This window comes from Elephantulus edwardii, unplaced genomic scaffold, assembly GCF_000299155.1.
Source record: "Elephantulus edwardii isolate Elephantulus edwardi_28Jun2011 unplaced genomic scaffold, EleEdw1.0 scaffold00144, whole genome shotgun sequence".
In the NCBI taxonomy this organism is placed as follows: Eukaryota; Metazoa; Chordata; class Mammalia; order Macroscelidea; family Macroscelididae; genus Elephantulus; species Elephantulus edwardii.
Window position 1 is genome coordinate 702,567 of NW_006399894.1, and position 14,421 is coordinate 716,987.

A 14,421-nucleotide genomic window follows, 5' to 3' on the forward strand; every position below is an offset into this window, starting at 1 on the left:
CCAGGTCTCAAGGGGGTAGCCTGGCGCCATGTTGACATGCAAAGTAGAACCCAAGTCTGTGGCCCAAGGGACTCAGTAATGTGAGTGGCCAGTGTGACCCACAACTGCTACAAGCCAACACGCTTTGCCAGGACTCAGTTTAACAGCAAACTGACTTCCAAGGATGTCTAGAAAGGTCTCTGGTTTTTGTAAACTGCCTCTTTGTGAAAAATTTTAAAAACAAATGTTGTGATGTGATGTGATATTACGTTATGTGCCGTCAAGTCAGAAGTGAGCCCTCACTGATTCACTTTCAGAAAGAGTAAATCGCATGAGATGAGACTATCCATCCTTCTCACTCAGAACAAGTGGTGGATCTGAATTTCCATGCCTTTGAATTGCAGCATAAGAACGGAAAAAAACCAACTTTGTGATAATCACAGTGATCAGGAAAGCCAGTGTCATGACTGAATTATGTTTCCCCAAATGTTGTTGTTGTTGTTATGTGCCGTCGAGTCGTTTGCGACTCATAGTGACCCCATGTACAACAGCCCTAAACCCTGCTCTATCCTGTGCCAATTGCACTGCCTCTGACACACCCATCCCGATTACCCCAGTCACTGAATCTATCTATCTCATAGAGGGTCTTCCCCTCTTGCACCATCCCTCCACCCTCCCAAGCATGATGTCCCTCTCCAAGGACCTGTTCCTCCTTGCAACATGCCCAAAGTATGTCAGACGAAGCCCCAGAATCCTTGCCTCCAAGGATTAGCCTGGTTTAACCCTCTCCAGGATGAATCTATTTTCTTGGCAGTCCATGGTACATTCAATACTCTTCTCCAGCACCACAGCTCAAAGGCATCAATTCTCCTTTTGTCCTCCCTAGTCATTGTCTACAGCTTTAGTTTGCTTGGCTCCACAGTCAACACTCTTGGCACCAGTAGCCAGGAAATTAAAAGGTGCATTGCCATGGGAAAGTCTGCTGTTAGGGACCTCTCCAAAGTACTGAAGAGCAATGCTGTCTCTCTGGAGACTAAGGTGCGTTTGATACAGGCCATGGTCTTCGCAATCACTTGTGATGCATCAGAGAGTTGGACAATGACCAAGGAGGATAGAAGGAGAATTGATGCCTTGAGCTGTGGTGCTGGAGAAGAGTATTGAGAATACCATGGACTGCTAGGAAAACAAACAGATTCGTCCTGGAAAGGGTTAAACCGGGTGGCTCCTTGGAGGCAAGGATTCTGAGGCTCCGTCTAACATGCTTTGGACATGTGAGGAAAGACTGGTCCTTGGAGAGGGACATCATGCTTGGGAGGGTGGAGGGACGGCGCAGGAGGGGAAGGCCCTCTATGAGGTGGATTGATTCAGTGACTGGGATAATCGGGATGGGAGTGTCGGAGACAGTGCGATTGGCACAGGACAGAGCAGAGTTTAGGGCTGTTGTACATAGGGTCGCTATGAGTCGCAAGTGACTCGATGGCACATAACAACAACAACAAGTCATTGTTCAACTCTCTGATGCATAACAAGTGATTGCAAAGACCATGGCCTGTATCAGGCACACCTTAGTCTCCAGAGAGACACCGCTGCTCTTGAGTACTTTAGAGAGGTCATTAACAGCAGACTTTCCCATCGCAGTATGTTTTTTGATTTCCTGGCTGCTGGTGCCAAGAGTGTTGACCGTGGAGCCAAGCAAACTGAAGCTGTGAACAATCTCAATCTCTTTGCCATCCATCCTGATGCTACCAGTTGGCCCAGTGATGAGAATCTTTGTCTTCTTGATATTGAGCCTCAGTCCATACTGAAGGCTGCAGTCCTTGAGCCTCTGCAGCAAGTGCATGAGGTCCTCCTCGGTTTCAGCCAGCAGGGTTGTGTCATCTCCATAACGCAGATTGTTAATAGATCTTCCACCAATCCTGATGCCACAATTCTCCTCACCGAGCCCAGCCTCCCAGATAATCTGCTCTGCATAAGGTTAAAAAGGTATGGAGACAGGACACATCCCTGGTGTACACCCCAAATAGGTGTATGTAATGTGGAAGTTATATAATGATCCCCTGATCTGATAAACCAAACACCTGTAAAAAGACAGAGGGGAGTTTTCTGGGGTAAAGTGGTTTACATCACTTTTTGTCTTACAAAAAGATTAAAAAAACCCCCACAAACCACAAGCAAAGAACAGGGGACCTCACTGTCACCAAGACAGACCAGGGATGAAACATTTTTTGGGCCAAACAAAGCTTTCCTCCACAAACAACTGAGGAAGCAAGTGTCCTACAGCCAGTACCCTGAATTTAAACTTCTGTACTTCTAAACTTTTGAGAGAACAAAATTGTTAAAGCTACTGATTTGTGTTATCTCTTATTATAGCAGTGTAGATTATAGCAATATTAGATAGTCAGCAAGGGGAGAGGAAGGTACAATCAAGGGCCAGAGGGTTGGAGTTAAGATTAGACTTAGGAATGGCAGCATAAAAAGAAATTAGCCCAGTGGCTCCCAACTGGAGATGAAGATCCCAACCAACCACTCTGCCACAAAAGCCAATTAAAACTGAGCAACAAGCTGCAATAGGAAGAAAGGGCTGAAGTTACAAAGTGACAACATACACTGGGACTCTGTGTGTATCTGTCAGACTTCCAGCCTGAAGACCTTTTGCCTAAGCCCTATGGGTCAAAATCAACACTCTACATTATGAAGATAATACAGCCTTGCTTGCAGAAAATAAAGAAGACCTGAAGCACTTGCTACAGAAGATGAAAGGGTACAGCTTCAATATCAATTACATCTCAACATCAAGAAGATAAAAATCTTCACTACTGGACCAATGGGCAACATCATGATAGATGAAGAAAGACTGGAGTTGTCCAATCTTTTGGGCAGAAAAGAGTTTTGTTGTACTTGGATCAACAATCAACACTCATGGTAACAGCAGTTAAGAAATCAAAAGATGTGCTGTACTGGGGAAACTGGCTGTCAAGGACTTCTCCAAAGTTCTAAAGAACAAAAATGTTAATTTAAAGACTAAGATGTCCCTGATGCAAGCCATGGTATTTTCAATTGTTTCTCATGTATCTGAAAGCTGGACAATGAATAAGAAAGACCAAAGAAGAATCGATGCCTTTTAGTTGTGGTACTGGAGAAGAGTATTTAATATACCATGGACTGAGAAAAGAACAAACATCTGTCTTGAAGGAATGCAACTAGGAGTCTCCTTAGAGACAAGGAGGAAATTATATATCCCATAACTACCTAGTCCTAAATCCCCAGTGAGTACTTGGTAAACATTTGTCATCAGCTGAGTAAGTGAAGCATAACTGAAAAGACACTGACTCAGAATTTGTATCCAGTTTCCATCAACTAGCTCTTTATTTTCTTGCATTAACTTTTACAGTGTTCTGACCACCTCCTCACTTCCTCTCCTAGCTTCATTTTTCTCACTGGCAAGTTACTGTGCACTGGACTTGATCATGTTTGGTGCTTGTTTCTCCCACCAGCATATCCTATTCATGAGGTCAGCAGTTGTTCCAGTCCTGCACACTCTACCTCAGAGTTTGCAATGGGTTAGGGATACAGATAGATAAGAGTAGATGCTCAGGAAATACTTTTTAAAGCCTTTCTTCTGTAGCTGATACATGAGGTACATGTACTCACTGTGAACTATAAACATAATGAGTTGGTGTTTTATTCTTAAATTTCTGAGACTATCTAGTTTCAGTAGATTCTGAGGTTTAGGCTCTGGTACAGTCTTGTTGATGTTATACATAATCTTTTCAGGAAAAAATTTAAGTCAAGAGTTAGAGATGAGCCTGTCTATGGGCCAAACTGTAGAACATTTAGCCATCCAACAGCTAAGAGGTTCAAAATGTGAGCACTTCCCACAGGGCTTTGCACTTTAAACAACTTACCAAGCACTGACAACTTACTGACAACTGTTCTTTCACTATCCCTGTGACAGCCATTTAGTTTACAGTTGTCCTTGTTTGCTATTAGTTACATGAAATCAGGTTAGTGGATGAGTGACCTCAGGACCCAAGGCAGCCTCCATTACAAAAAGTGTGGATGCAAAGAAACTAAGTGGTCTTTTTAGAAACATTCTTAAATATGCATAATCCTCCAAACCAGCAGCTTGTCTTCTGTTATACAAGGTATCTCAGAGATCCTCTCTGAAACTGCCTTTTAAGGCAGTCTGTATTTACAGCCTGTCTGTCCAGGATTAGTCTCCACAAAGTGCATTTTCTTAGTGCAGCAATCACTTTCATTACAAAACAAAGGGCTCTTATCACAGACAGCAGGTATAGAGAGGGAGGGACTTGAGTGCAGGGTTCAGGTGCTATTAGTACGGTTCCTGTTTCCCCACTACAGTGAATACATTTTCCCCGCATCTTTTAGTTGGGAGGGCATGCTTTTTGTATTTTTTTTTATTATTATTTTTAGGAAAGCAGGTGCATCATGGTGCTGGAGAAGAATACTGAATATACTATGAACTGCCAGGAGAACAAGTAGGTTCGTTCCAGAGAGGGTAAAACTAGGCTGCTCCTCAGAGGCAAAGATTCTGAGGCTTCATCTGACATACTTTGGACATGCTGCAAGGAAGGACCAGTCCCTGGAGAAGGACATCATGCTTGGAAGAGTGGAAGGACAGCGCAAAAGAAGCCGACCTTCAACGAGATGGATTGATTCAGTGACTGGGGTAATGAGCACAGGGAAAATAAAGTTGGCACAGGATAGAGCACATTTTAGGGATACTGTACTTAGGGTCGCTTTGAATCACAAGCGACTTGATAGCACATAACAACAACAACAAAAGGTGCTTAGAATTGTGGGGTGTTTGTGAGGTCACTCCACACTTTCGATGGTCCTAACCTGACTTTACAAATACATTTTCTCCCTCACTGTTGTTCAATTAGTACTCCTGGCTTACCCTCCAGTGGGTCTTTAGAAGCTATAAATTACACAAAGAAGAGACTGCTTATCTTTCTCCTGCAGAACAGCTTGTGGATCCAAACAACCTGCTTTTGGGTTGAAAGTGCAACTCCTTACCCACCAAATTGGTTTTCTGTGTCAGTGGCAAGACAGTCATAGATAATACTGTACATAAAACTGAAACATCAAGAATTTGAACCATGACAGACACCTGGACCAGTGGGAATCTGCCTCCCCTTATCACCATGGCTGAGCCCATGCCCACACAACAGGGTGTGAGGCTGCTGGTATTTTTTTACCTTGCTCTTACTGGCTGCATTTGGCTGGATGCATGTACTCCGGAGTCTAGAGCTCACCTGGGTGTCACTACATTTTCTAAGGCAAGGCCCTCAGAAACCCTTTTTGCTTACTTTTAATTCTGCTCTTCCTAATGGCAGCCTGCATGCCTTTCATCTGGGGCTCATGAGGTCAGAACCTAAGTATACCACAGTCTGCCTGTTGTGGCTGGTGCCAGTGCCTGAAGGATCTGCTGGCTTGAGAGTGCCCTGTGACCTCTATTTCAAGTTTTATAGTTGCCTTCTGAGGTAAGTTACTGTTCTTTCCAGGGAGAGCCTGACACTTGACACCAAAAAAGTGAAGAAGCTTTACTTTCTGAAAATAGATTTGCCATAGCTTATGTGTCACTTTCAACAGATGGTTAATGCTAGGCATCAGTTTTGAAATACCAACCTGTCACGTATGCGCAACACTGATCACTCCTGGCCACATGACTTCATCCTGCCTCCCACTGGAGCCCTTCTACCGCATTTTCTTATTCATCATCCTTCTCCAAGACTTGACTTTTTTTCCTCTTTAAATTTTCAAGGGCTTTCTGCCAATGATTCTCAGATGTGGCTGTTAATGGTTCCTTTGTGCAGTTTCTGAACGAAGACAAACAATCCATTTTCTTTACCTTTCTTAATATTATTATTAATTTTAATGAAAATTTACAGAGATTTTGGATTTCCATTCATTCACTGTTGCACTTTTCTCCCTGTCTACCCCTCCCCACCCCAGTTCACTCTTCTCTTTGAAAAGAAAAATTCTTTCATTGTTAAACAATCCCCCCCACTCCAGTCCACTCCACTCTACAACTTTCATTCTGGACTCCTGTCATGACAATAATACCTAATCACATATCCCTTTTAAACAGTTTTCTCCCTCATCTGTTTCAAAGCAGTATACATTATTTATCCCATCTTTCTCAGTCTCCCCCCAACCCTGATGTCAGTCCCATTTTACAACAGTGGTACTATGCAGTATTTGTCCTTCTGTGACTGAGATAATTAACTCAGCATAATGTCCTCCAGGGTCACCCATTTTGAATAATATTGCATGAGTTCTTTGTTTTTCAATGCAGCGTAGTATTCCATTGTGTGAATATACCATAGCTTCTCTATCCATTTGTTTGTTGGTGATGGGCACTTAGGTTGTTTCCAACTCTTTACTATTGTGAACAAAGCCATGATAAACATGGGTGTGCAAAACAATCCATTTTTATGGACAGATTTACCAGTTTTGGTGGCAGTTGTGTTTTGTTTTGCTTTAACCTGAGAGAAAGAATTACAGGAACAGATTTCTTTCATAAAATGGGCTCATTTTTCACTTGAAGTTCTGGAAGTCCTTTAAGAGAAAAAAAAAGCAGCTGAATCCAAAGTAACCATGATCCAAATGATCCATGTGGCTAGCTGGTCATCAATATGAAGGGATTATTCTACTGTATGGTCTCCATATGTTAAGTGCGAATGGCACCCAAGGATGTGACCCTGAGTGCTTCCCTTTCTTCCCAACAGTCTGTATTGCTTACTTGTGTGCATTCACACGCAGGGGTCCTTTCCTGTCATGTGTTGTGTGCAAATTGTGTCCTTTAGGACCTGAGATGGGCTGTACCTCCTGCCCTCACAGAGGGGGTGCCTGTCTTCATGTCTGTTCAGTGGGGCTGCCCCTCCTTTCCTGACCTCTTCCTGTACCTGACTGGCATAGTAAACTAGACCTGCAACTCATTCCATGTCATCTGGCCTTATGACAGTATAGATATCGTGATCTCTGCCTTGTTTCCTAGACCCTGTCAGGAACAGGAGAGTGACCCAGACCCTTATTCACCAAATGGCCAGTATGCCCCACCCCACCCTTACCCCCAGCTCCTCCTGAGGCCAGACTTTGTCATTCTATATCTGGCGCTAGGAATGCACACATAGTTCTACCTTCAGAGACTTGCTTTTTACCTCTAGGTGCTGGTGAAGTGGGCCAGATTAGTGGATGCCTAGCCTGCAGCTATCCTCTAAATTGACAGCCATGCTTCCATATGGAGAAGCACACTCTCTCCATACTCTTATGTGGCATTCTTGGATATCTTGCAGTTGATAGTTACTGTCTCTTTCAGGAAAACCCTGTGACATATACACACTGCCCTACCATTTTATTGTTGTTAGGTGCCAACAAATCAAGTACAACCCATGGTGACCCTATGAACAACAGACCTAAACCCTCCTCTATGCTGTACCATCTTGATCATCTAGACACACTTGAGCCAAATGCTGCAGTCACTGTGTCAATCCATCTTACTGAGAGTCTTCCTCTCTTTCCCTGACCCTCTGCCTTTCCAAAAATGATGTCCCTTTCCAAGGAACAGCTTCTGCTAGTAATGTGTCCAAAGTATGAGAGACGAAGCTTCAAAATCTTTGCCTCCAAAGAGGAGTATTCTTGTTACACTTTTTCCAAGATATATTCTATATTTCTTTGTTCTTTACTCTTCTCCAACACCATACCTCAAAGGCAAAATTTTTTCTTCTGTCATCCTTATTCACTGTCCAGCTCTCAGAGCCATAGCAAGTGACTGAGAAGACCATGGCTTGAATCAGGCACACTTGAGTCTATCGTTTCAGATCTTGATGATAATCCTGGAATCCTGACATTCAGAGGAAAGCAATAAAGTGGAAATTCAAATGCCAACTAAAGGAAAAAACTGAGCAAGAACACCAAAGGGCCCAAAGAAGTATATCTACTGTGATGTCTTCAGGGCATCTAGTATGGACTTGGTAATGCAGTAAGACCAAAGCAGCTGGATGACATGACACAAAATGTGAGAAAATCCCCTTTCCTTTTAGCCTTTTATAAACACCCACAGATCAGCAAAGGGGCTTCTCTTCTAATGGCGCAGAATTCTCCTTGCCCTGTCCCAGGTGCCCTGAGGATAGGCTTATACCATTCTGAACTTGATGCGGGAGCTCACAGTTTGCCTCTGATCTTGATGATGGGGACTCATTCTCAAGAGTGCACTTCAGGTTGTCCCCTAGCTGCACCAGCCCCAAGACAAACTCAAGTACAGTCTGGAACAAGAGTCTCTACATCCAAATCCTCTGTGATCACATCTACACTCACAACAGAGTGCTCTCTGAGAGCCCCTTAGCCCAATCATTAGGCATTTCAGAGCCAGTGGGGCCTGTCTCTGCCAGGAAACCTCACACCTTGAGCAGTGAGACACACCACTCTGTGGAGAGGTGCTCAAGCACTCCCTCAGATAGGGCTGTAAAGGAGAGCCACCTTAAACTGCTGTCTGGCAGCTCAAGAAAAATAGAATTTCTACAAAGGAGAACAGCCAATAAAACTAAATTCTGATTTCTTAGCAGAAACTATGCAAGTAAGAAAGCAATGGGATGACATATATAAAATTCTCAAAGAAAGTATCTGTCAACAAGAATCCTTTATCTAGCAAATTTGCTCATTAAAGATGATGGTGAAATTAGGACTTTCTCAGAAGAGCAGAAATTAAGATGAATCCAGATCAACCATTTTTAAATTTTTAATAATTTTAATGAAAGTTTACAGAGACTTTGGATTTCCAGTCATTGCTGCACTTTTCTCCTGCCCAACCTCCTCCCCCTTGCCCCAATTTGCTCTTCTCTTTGAAAAGTAAAAGAAAAAAAATCTTTCATTGTTATACAATTCCTCCCCCCAAGTCCAGTCCACTATGTAACCTTCATTCTGGATGCCTATCATGACAATAATACCTAAATAACGTTAAAAAAAATATTTTATTATTGCTTGTGCGTACCATCAAATCAGATCTGACTGGTACAGGAGTAGGTTGCCCCTCCTCCAGCAGAGCATCTGGTGGATTTGAACTGCATACCTTTCGAAGTATGGAAAGACTAACCTTACAAAAAACAAACAAACCACAAACTCAACCGTAAAGGGTGTTTTTCACACAGAGAAACAACAACAGCCATACATCAAGCAGAAATAAATGCACATGACAACATCATTTAAAAACTAACTCCATATATAGAAATGATCAACTCACAAAACAAGAAACAGAAAACTAAAGTCATCATTCTACAAATGAAGAGAGATGCAAATCAAAACCACAATGAGGTACCATCTCACTCCAGTAACAGTGGCAAAATTTTAATAGGGCATCAAGTAATAGATGTTGGAAAGGATGTGGCGAGAAAGGAACTCTTTTTTTTTTTTTTAAAATTTTTGTGTGAGTGTATCGTTAAATCAGATCTGACTGGTACAGGAGGAGATTGTCCCTCCTTTTCCAGCAGAGAATCTGGTGGATTTGAACTGCATGCCTCTGGGATTGCAGTGTAGCTTCTTGCCACTAGGCCACCAGAGCTCCCCTGAGAAAGGAACTCGTATACGTTGTTGGTGGGACTGTAAAATAGTACAACCATTCTGGAAGGTAGTTTAGCACTTCCTCAAAAAGCTGAACATAGAAATTCCTTATGACGCAGCTATTCCACTACTTGGAATGTTGTTGTTGTTGTTATGTGCCATCAAGTCGTTTGCGACTCATAGCGACCCTACGTACAAGAGCTCTAAACACTGTTCTATCCTGTGCCAACCTAGCCATCTCAAACACACTTATTCCCACTGCTCCAGTCACAGAATCGATCCATTTCATCGCAGGTCTTCCTCTCCTTCGCTGCCCCTCCACTCTGCCAAACATAATGTCCCTCTCCAAGGACCAGTCCCTCCTTGCAACATGCCCAAAGTATGTCAGAAGTTTTAGAATCCTTGACTCCAGGGAGCATTCCAGCTTCACCTTCTCCAGGACAAATTTGTTTGTTGTCCTAACAGTTCTTGGTATATTCAACACTCTTCTCTAGCACCACAGCTCAAAGCATCAATTCTCTTTCTATCATCCCTATTCACTGTCCAACTCTCCGATGCATAGCACATAATTGCGAAGATTATAGCTTGGATCAAGTGCACCTTAATCTCCAGCCTGACGTCATTGCTCTTCAGTACTCCTGAGAGGTCCCTCACAGCCAACTTTCCCAATGCAATTCGTCTCTTGATTTCCTGGCTGCTGTTACCAAGAGTGTTGATTGTGGATCCAAGCAAACTAAAACTGTTAACTATCTTAATCTCTTCACCATCCATACTGATGCTGCCAATTGGCCCAGTGGTGAGAATCTTTGTTTTCTTAATGTTGAGCTTCAATTCATATAGGAGGCTGCACTCCTTGACCTTCTGCAGCAAGTGCTTCAGGAATATACCCTGAGAATATGAGAAATGAGGCACAAACTGAGATTTGTATATCAGTGTTCATTGCAGCATTATTCACCATCGCAAGAACATGGAAACAGTCCAAATGTCCAACCAAAAACGAATGGATTGAGAAATTATGGTACATTCACACAATGGAATACTATGCAGCACACAGGAACAACTTTGTAAATTATTACCTAACTTAGGAGGGACTGGACAGCATTATGCAGAGTGAACTAACTCAGTCCCACAAGGATAAATATTGTATAAAACCGTTATTGTAGAATGAGTATAAGAATCCAGGAGGGGTGAGAGAGGCTGGAAGCAGAGGGATGTGGATCTCCAGGGAGAAGGAAGCATTAATCATTGGGTTGTACAATTCAATTTGATGGGGGGGGGGGATGAGGGAAGTTAAAAGAATTTGTTCAAATTTATATTCAAATTTTGCAAATCAACCAGTAGGAAAAAATAAAAGAAAAAAAGAAATAAGCACTGTTATTACAGAACTTGAAAATGAAGGAGATGTTAAGATAAGCTGCACTTGGGGAAAACTAGGAAGTTACTGAGTAATCTTCAAGAAAATAAAGAAATTATATCACTTAAATTAAAAAGATGAAAACCACAAAGTATTAGTAAATACCAAAACAAGAACAATGAAGAAAATAATTAGAAAATTCATAAAAAATGAACTCTGTAAAGAAAAGTATATGGAATAAAGAAACCAAAAATGACACATAAAAGAGAGCAAAAAAAAAGGACAATTATAAAAAAAAATCCTGTTTGTTGATAGTTTCAATGAATGTGAATGGATTAAATGCACTTGTTGTCATGTGCCATTGAGTTGCTTACAACTCATAGCAACCCTATGTACAAGAGCCCTAAACCCTGCTCTATCCTGTGCCAATCCATCGTCTCTGACACATCTACTCCCATTGCCCCAGTGACTGAATCAATCCATCTCATTGAGGGTCTTTGTCTCCTGCACTGTCCCTCCACTCTCCTAAGCATAACATCCCTCTCTAAAGACAAGTCCTTCCTTGTAACATGTCTAAAGTATGTCAGACGAAGCTTCAGAATCCTTGCCTCTAAGGATTAGACTGGTTTCACCTTCTCCAGGATAAACCTGTTTATTCTTTTAACAGTCCATGGTATATATTCTCCAGCACCACAGCTCAAAGGCATTAATTTCTCTTTCTATCATCTCTAGTCATTGTCCAGCTCTCTGACACATAGCAAGCAACTGCAAAGACTATGGCCTGAATCAGGTGCACCTTAGTCTCCAGACTGATGATGTTGCTCTTCAGTACTTTGGAGAGGTCCCTAACAGCCGACTTTCCCAATGCAATTTTTCTCTTCATTTCCTGGCTGCTGGTGCCAATAGTATTATTATGCACTCTAGTAAATGAAAACTGTTAACAATTTCAATCTCTTCACCATCCATTATGATGTTGCCAATTGACTCAGTGGTGAGATTCTTTGTTTTCTTGATGTTGAGCTTCAATCCATATTGAAGGTAGCAGTCCTTGACCTTCTGCAGCAAGTGCTTCAGGTCTTCCTCAGTTTTGACAAGCAGGGATATGTCATCTGCATAATACTGGCATATTGTTTATGAATCTTCCTCCAATCCTGATGCCACATTCCTCCAGGATGATCTGTTCTGCATATAGATTGAAAAGGTATGGAAATAGAATACATCCTTGGCGCACACCCTTCCCAATTTTGAACCATACGGTGTTTCCTTGCTCTGTTCTGATGTCTGCCTCCTGGTCCAAGTATAGGTTTTGCATTAGTACAATTAAGTGTTCTGGGATTCCCATTTTTCAGAGTCAGCTACAATTTGTTGTGATCCACACAGTCAAATGCCTTTGCACAGTCAATGAAACACATATAGACATTCCTCTGGTACTCTCTACTTTCAGCCAAGATCCATCTAACAGTACCTGTAATATCCCTAGTACCACAGCCTCTTTTAAACCCAGCCAGAACATCTGGCAGTTCTCTGCTGACATGCTGCTCAAATTGTTTTTGGATAATTTTAACCAGAATCTTGCTTGCATGTGATATTAATGATATTGTTCGATAATTTTCCCACTTGTTGGATCATTTTTCTTTGGAATGGGAACAAATGCACTGTTGTTGTTGTTGTTGTTATGTGCCGTCGAGTCGCAACTCATAGCGACCCTATATACAACAGCCCTAAACTCCGCTCTGTCCTGTGCCAATCACACTGTCTCCAACACTCCCATCCCAATTATTCCAGTCACTGAATCAATCCACCTCATAGAGGGCCTTCCTCTCCTGCGCCGTCCCTCCACCCTCCCAAGCATGATGTCCCTCTCCAAGGACCGGTCTCTCCTCACAACATGTCCAAAGTATGTTAGACGGAGCCTCAGAATCCTTGTCTCCAAGGAGCCACCTGGTTTAACCCTTTCCAGGACAAATCTGTTTGTTTTCCTAGCAGTCCATGGTATTCTCAATACTCTTCTCCAGCACCACAGCTCAAAGGCATCAATTCTCCTTCTATCCTCCTTGGTCATTGTCACACAAATGCACTAGTCAAGAAAAAAAAAGACTAGGACAATGGACAATAAAAGAAGCCTCATCAATATTCTGCCTGTAGGAAATGCATCTGTGACACAAGGATAAACAAAGATAAAAATCAAAGAGTGGAAGAAAACATATCCAGCAAATGACAATAAAAAGCAGAATTGCTAACACCCAAGCAGATATATGCACACCCATCTTTATTGCGGCTTTGTTCACAATAGCAAGGAGTTGGAAACAACCTAAGTGCCCATCAACAAATGAATGGATAGAGAAGTTCTGGTTTATTCACACAATGGAATACTACGCTGCATTGAAAAACAAGGAACTCATGCAATATTATTCAAAATGGGTGACCCTGGATCACATTACTCTGAGTGAAGTATCTCAGTCACAAAAGGACAAATACCGCATGGTGCCCCTGTTGTAAAACAGGACTGACTTCAGGGTCGGGGGGGGGAGACTGAGAAAGATGGGATAAAAAAATGTATACTACATTGAAACAGATGAGGGAGAAAACTGTTTAAAAGGGATATGTGATTAGGTATTTTTGTCATGACAGGAGTCCAGAATAGTGGAATGGACCTGGGGGGAGGGATTGTAAAACAATGAATGAATTTTTCTTTTACTTTTCCAACAGGGTAGTATCCTGGGAGGGAGAGGTGGGAGGGGAGAAAAGTGCAACAATGAATGAATGGAAATCCAAAGCTCTGTAAATTTTCACTGCAATTAATAATAAATTCAAAAAAAGAAAAATTATATTAATAAAATTTTGAAGGATAACTATCAGTATAAATCAATATTAAATGCTATTTCTAAGTAAAAAAATAAACTTATGAGGTTTGTTCTTGTTTTTGTAAAAAAAAAGCAGAAGTGGTAATGTTAATCTCTGATATAGTAGACTTCAAGGAAAAAATTAGCATAACAGACAAGAAAGGAGATTATATAGTGATTAATGGGTCAACAGAACTTGAGATCATAACTATAATTTCTATGTACCAAGGATAGAACTGCAAAATACACAAATCGAACATTAAGTCATTTGAAGAAAGAAACAGACACCACCACAAGAATAATGTTGTGCTGCCGTTGTATGTTCTGTCAAGTCGAACTGATTTAAAAGGACCCTATCGTGGATTTTCAGAGGCTATAAAATACAGGGGAAGATAATGGATATCTTTATCCCTCAGAGCAGTTGGTGGATCCAAACCATGTGCCTTTGCTTTGGCAGCACAATTACTACTGGAGATGTCAATGCACCATTTTCCATAAGGACAGAAAAACTAGAAAGAAATGGGGAAAAAAAATGATATTTGAAACTAAACTATACAATTAATCAAAAGGACTTCATGAACATATACAGAGCACACCAGGGCATATAGAATATTTTCCAGAACAGATCCTATTAGACCACAAAGCAAGCCCTGAAAAATTAAA